At 35.4% G+C, this 5,783-nt stretch overlaps 1 non-coding gene across 1 annotated transcript; it reads left to right on the top strand.

Annotated features, from left to right (window-relative positions):
* Positions 1-275: 275 nt before the first annotated feature.
* TRNAV-CAC (transfer RNA valine (anticodon CAC)) lies at positions 276-348 on the top strand. Its single transcript has one exon. It is a non-coding gene; the product is annotated as a tRNA-Val (tRNA).
* Positions 349-5,783: the final 5,435 nt, after the last annotated feature.

The raw sequence follows: 5,783 nt of genomic DNA on the forward strand, positions 1-5,783 counted from the left end.
ATATGAGGAAAACTATAAAACTCCAATGAAAGAAATCAAAGATGATCTAAATGAATGGAGAGACGACCCATGGATCTAAATGTAAAAGGCAAACTTATAAAACTAGAAGATGACATAAAAGAAAATCTAGGTGTCCCTGAACTTGGAAATGGACTTTTAGATACAACACCAAAAGCATGATTCATGAAAGAAAAAAAAATGGTAAGTTGTTTTTTTTGAAGTTGGACTTCATTAAAATTAAAAAGTTTTGCTCTATGAAGGATGCCATTGGGACTTCCCTGGTAGTCCAGTGGTTAGGACTCCGTGCTCACAATGCAGGTGGCCCAGGTTCAATTGCTGGTCAGGGAACGAGATGCCACATGCTGCAACTAAAGATACCGTGTGCCGCAACTAACACCTGGCGCAGGCAAATTAAATAAATAAATAAATAAATAATTTTTACAAAGGGATGCCATTAAGAGAATAAAAAGGTAAGCCACAGACTGAGAAAAACTTTTCAAAATTCACATACGATAAAGGACTGGTATCCAAAATATACAAAAAAACACTTAAAATTCAATAATTATAACAAATGACCCAATAAGTAATGGGCAAAGAATCTGAACAGATTCCTCATCAAGGAAGAGATACAGATGGTGAGTGTGCATATGAGAGGATTCTCAAATTCATATGTCATTAAGGAATTGCAAATGAACACAACGAGATATCACTACATACCTATAAGAATGGCTATGACCCCAAAACACTCACAAAACCAAACGCTGGTGAAGATGTGGAGCAACAGGAACGCTCATTCATTGCTGAGGAAAGTGCAAAATGATAAGACAGTTTGGAAGTTTCTTACAAAACTAAAAATACTGTTATCATGTAATTCAACAATGGTTCTCCTTGGCATTTATCCAAATACATTGAAAACTATATTCACGTAAAAAAAATGCACACTAATATTTACAGTAGCTTTATTCATAATTGTCAAAAACTTGGAGGCAACCAGGATGTCCTTCAGTAGGTGATAGATAAATAAGCAGTGGTATATCCATACAATGGAATATCATTCAATAATAAAAAGAAATGAGCTATCAAGCCACAAAAGACATGGAGGAATCTTAAATGTACATTGGTAAGTGAAAAAGGGCAATCTGAAAATGCTACGTAATATGTACTATGTGATTCCAACTATATGACTCTCTGGAAAAGGCAAAACTATGGAGACAGTAAAAGAATCATTGGTTACCAGTGGTCTAGGGAGAAGGAGGGAGGATGAATAGGGAGATGAAACTATTCTGTATAATACTGTAATGCTGGATACATATCACTGTACATTTGCTAAAACCCTAAAATGCTCAGTTCAAAGAATGAACTCTAATGTAAGCTTTAGTTAATAATAATGTATCAATATCGGCTTATCAGTTGTAACAAGTGTACCACACTAATTCAAGATGTTACTAATAGGGTAAACTGTGTGTGGGAAGCCAAGATGAACAGATATATGGAAAGTCTTTATGCTTTCTACTCAATTTTCTGTAAACCTAAAACTACTCTAAAAAAAGAAAATCTATTAGTTTATAAAAATAAACAGATCTCAGAGACCTGTGGAAAACCATAAAGTGTATCAAAATATACATAGTGGGAGTCCCAGAAAAGAGAGAGAAAGCAGCAAAAAGAATCTTTGAGAAAATAATGGCCAAATATTTCTCAAATTTTATGAAAAATACTAATCTACACATGCAAGAAGCTAAATTAACCCCAAATAGAATAAACTTGTAGAAACGCATACACCTACATACATTATAATCACACCATCAGGGCTTCCCTGGTGGTACAGTGGTTAAGAATCCGCCTGCCAATGCAGGGGACACGGGTTCAAGCCCTGGTCTGGGAAGATCCCACATGCCACAGAGCAACTAGGCCCATGCACCACAACTACTGAGCCTGCACTCTAGAGCCCGCGAGCCACAACTACTGAGCCTGCAGGCCACAACTACTGAAGCCTGCGTGCCTAGAGCCTGTGCTCCTCAACAAGAGAAGCCATCACAATGAGAAGCCCACGCACCACAACGAAGAGTAGCCCCTGCTTGCCGCAACCAGAGAAAGCCCACACACAGCAACAAAGACCCAAGGCAGCCAAAAAATTTAAAAAATTAAAAAAAAAATCACACTATCAAAGAGAGAAATGAAAGCAGCAAGAAGAATGTGTCTCATCATGTATAAGTCATCCTTGATAAGATGAAGAAACAATTTCTCATTGCAAACTATGAAAGCCACAAGGCAGTCAATGACATATTAAAACTGCTGAAAAAAATACTGTCAACTAATAATTCTATATATCCTGCAAAATGATCCTTCAAAAAAGAAGGAAAAATTAAGGTATTCATTCCCATGTAAACAAAAACAGAGAGAATAGGTTGTTAACAGACCTGCCCTATAAATAATACTAAAGGAAATAATCCAGGTTGATGTGCAAAGACACTAGACAGTAACTCGAATTCAAATGAAGAAGTAGGGAGCATTGATAAATCTGTAATTGTATAAGTAAATATAAAGGACAATTTAAATGTATGTCTTGCTTAAAAAACTTTCCTTCTCCTGCCTGATTTAAAGGAAAATAGCATAAAGGAGTAATTATAAAAGAGTGTTGTACACATGATGTATAAAGGTGTAGTTGTGTGACACTAATAGCACAAAGGTGGGGGGAAGGAATGGAGCTATACAGGAGCAAAGTATTCATGTATCATTGTAATTAAGTTGTTATTAATCCAGAAAAGATTGTTATAAATTAAGGTGTCAACAGTAAGCCTCAGCACAAACACTAAGAAAATATCTCATGCCCATGGAACATTCTCTCAGGATAGACCATATGCTAAGCTATAAAACCAGATGCAATAAATATAAAATTATTGAAATCATACAAAATATGTTATCCAACCACAAGGGAATGAAATTAGACATCAATAACAGAAATAAATTTGGGTAATTCACTAATATGTGGAAATTAAACATCCAGTGGTTCAGAGAATAAATCACGGGAGAAATTAGAAAACATGATGAATGAAAACAAAAATACAACACACCAAAACATATAATGTAGCAGAAACAATGCCTAGAGGGAAATTTATAGCTGTATACATCCATATTTTAAAAAAAAGAAAGATGTTAAATTAATAACCTAACTTTCCATCTAATGAAATCAGAAAAATAAGAAGAAACAGAACTCAAACAAGCAGAAGGAAGAAAATAGTTGAAATAGAGAATAGAAAAATCAATAAAACCAGAACTTAGTTATTTAAAAAAAAACAATAAATGTGACAAACCAAGAAAAAAAAAAGAATAAAATATAGATGACTCAAATGATTAACATCATGAATGAAAGGGGAGACATTATTATTGACCTTACAGAAATAAATGAACTATAAGGGAATATTATGAACAGTTATATGTCAACAAATTATGTGACCTAGATGAAATAGACAAATGCTTAGAAAGACACAAACTGCTGAAACTGATTCAAGAAGAAACAGAAAATCTGAGTAGACTTATAACAAGAGACTGAATTAATAATCAAAGAAAAGAAGAAAGAAAAGCTATTTTCACTAATGAATTCTACCAAAAGTTTAAAGAAGAGTTAACCCCATCCATCACAAATTCTTCCAAGGAAAAGAAGGCAACACTTCCTAAATTATTTTCTGAAGTCAGCATTAGCCTAATACCCAAACTGGACAGTTATATCAAAATAAAAGTAAGCTCCAGACCAGTATGCATTTGCAAATGTAGATGTGAAAAGCCTCAACAAAATTCTATTAAACTGAGTCCAGCAACATACAAAAAGGATTATGCACCATGACAAGTGGGTGTGTATAATTCTTTTTACTTACCTACAATATTGTCATATATTATTGATATGATTTATTTAACAGTCTATCATTCTTACTAGACTTTAAACTTCTCAAGGTCAGGAACACATGATTATATTCCCGACAGTAAGTAGGTATTCAACAAATGCCTATAGAATGGCACCTGACTCTTAAAATCTTAGTTTCTCATTTATTAGGCTTCCATAATATGCTCATTTATAATCTAGTTTATAAGAGATTTTATCCTTTAAAAATTTACCAAGTACTAAGGACTTCTTGAAATCTCTATTAGGCAGAGACTCTAAATGCTTGGGGGAGGAACTGTGCCCTCTTTCTTCTTAGCAATGTGACCTTGGGCAGAGTAACCTATCCATGCCTTCATTTTCCCATGTGTAATGTGGGGATGATAATCGTACCTACCTCATAAGATTATTGGGGAATTAAATAAATTAATACACGTGGATGTGTCTGGCACATGGGAAGTACTCCACAATTATTTGTTACCATTATTACAATTAAGGAATCTTATCTAGGCAGTCCCCTGCATCAACACTGAATCTGAAACTTCCTAGGGGAAATGTTTTATAATGTGGAAGAGGAACTTATACCACATTGTGATGACAGATCTCTACATACTTTATCTCACATGATTCTCAGCAACTCCAGGAGGTAGACCAGGCAGGAATGATTTATTGGTATACTCATTTTATAGATGTGGAAACTGACCCCGTAGCTCAGGAACTAGGTAATCTGTTTGAACTACATCCTGAAGAAAAACAAATGCTGATAAAAATCGTCTGTTTTGTTTTAATTGGTAGACGTTCTTACACTGTGTGAAACCCTCTTGTCGTGGTTTAGGGGTGTGAGGTTTGTTTGCTATATCTCCTTTTAGTCATGTACATGCTTGAATTCTCATTTTTTTCTTCTTCTTCTTCTTCCCTCAGTTAAAGAGAAAAAGTAAAATGAAACTGTGGAAATCAGCTTCAGGAATCACTGACTTCCAGATACCTCTAGGCAGACACCTTAGTTAATAAGCATCATTTAGCCTCTCTGTGTCTCAGTTTCTTCATCTGTAAAATAGGAATAACAAGTACCCACCTCCTCGAGGTTCATGAGTGCTAAGTGAATCGATACAAAACACCTGGAACAGTGCTTAGCACATAGTGCTCAGACAGCATTGGCTTGAACCTTTAAGGCCAGCACTCTTCAGAGAGGCAGTGTCTGCAGAAACACATTCAGGTGGTCCTCCCTTTTCTATCTGCTCTCTTTTTGGTGCCCCTTCTCTATGTCAATGAAAATTACATGTTACCCAGGGCTTGAGGCAAAATGTCAAAGAAGAAAGCATTGCTAATAATCACGGAAATGCAAAGCAAAACCACAGTGAAATACCACCTCAAACCTGTCAGAGTGGCTATCATCAAAAAGAACACAAATAATAAATGCTGGAGAGGGTGTGGAAAAAAGGGAACCCTCTTGCACTGTTGGTGAGAATGTAAATTGCTTCAGCCACTATGGAGAACAGTATGGAGAGTCCTTGGAAAACTAAAACTCGAACTAACATATGACCCAGCAATTCCACTCCTGGGCATATACCCTAAAAAATACCCCGCTAATTTGAAAAGATATATGCACTCCAATGTTCATAGCAGCATTATTTATAATTGACAAGATATGGAAGCAACCTAAGTGTCCATCAACAAATGAATGGATGAAGAGATGTGATACACACACACACACACACACACACAATGGAATGCTACTCAGCCATAAAAAAAGAATGAAATTTTGCCACTTGAAACAACATAGATGGACTTGGAGGGTATTATGTTGAATGAAATTAGTCAGACAGAGGAAGAAAATACTGTATGCTATCACTTATATATGGACTCTAAAAAATACAACAAGCTAGTAAATATAATAAAAAAGAAGCAT

This window comes from Lagenorhynchus albirostris, chromosome 18, assembly GCF_949774975.1.
Source record: "Lagenorhynchus albirostris chromosome 18, mLagAlb1.1, whole genome shotgun sequence".
Taxonomy (NCBI): domain Eukaryota; kingdom Metazoa; phylum Chordata; class Mammalia; order Artiodactyla; family Delphinidae; genus Lagenorhynchus; species Lagenorhynchus albirostris.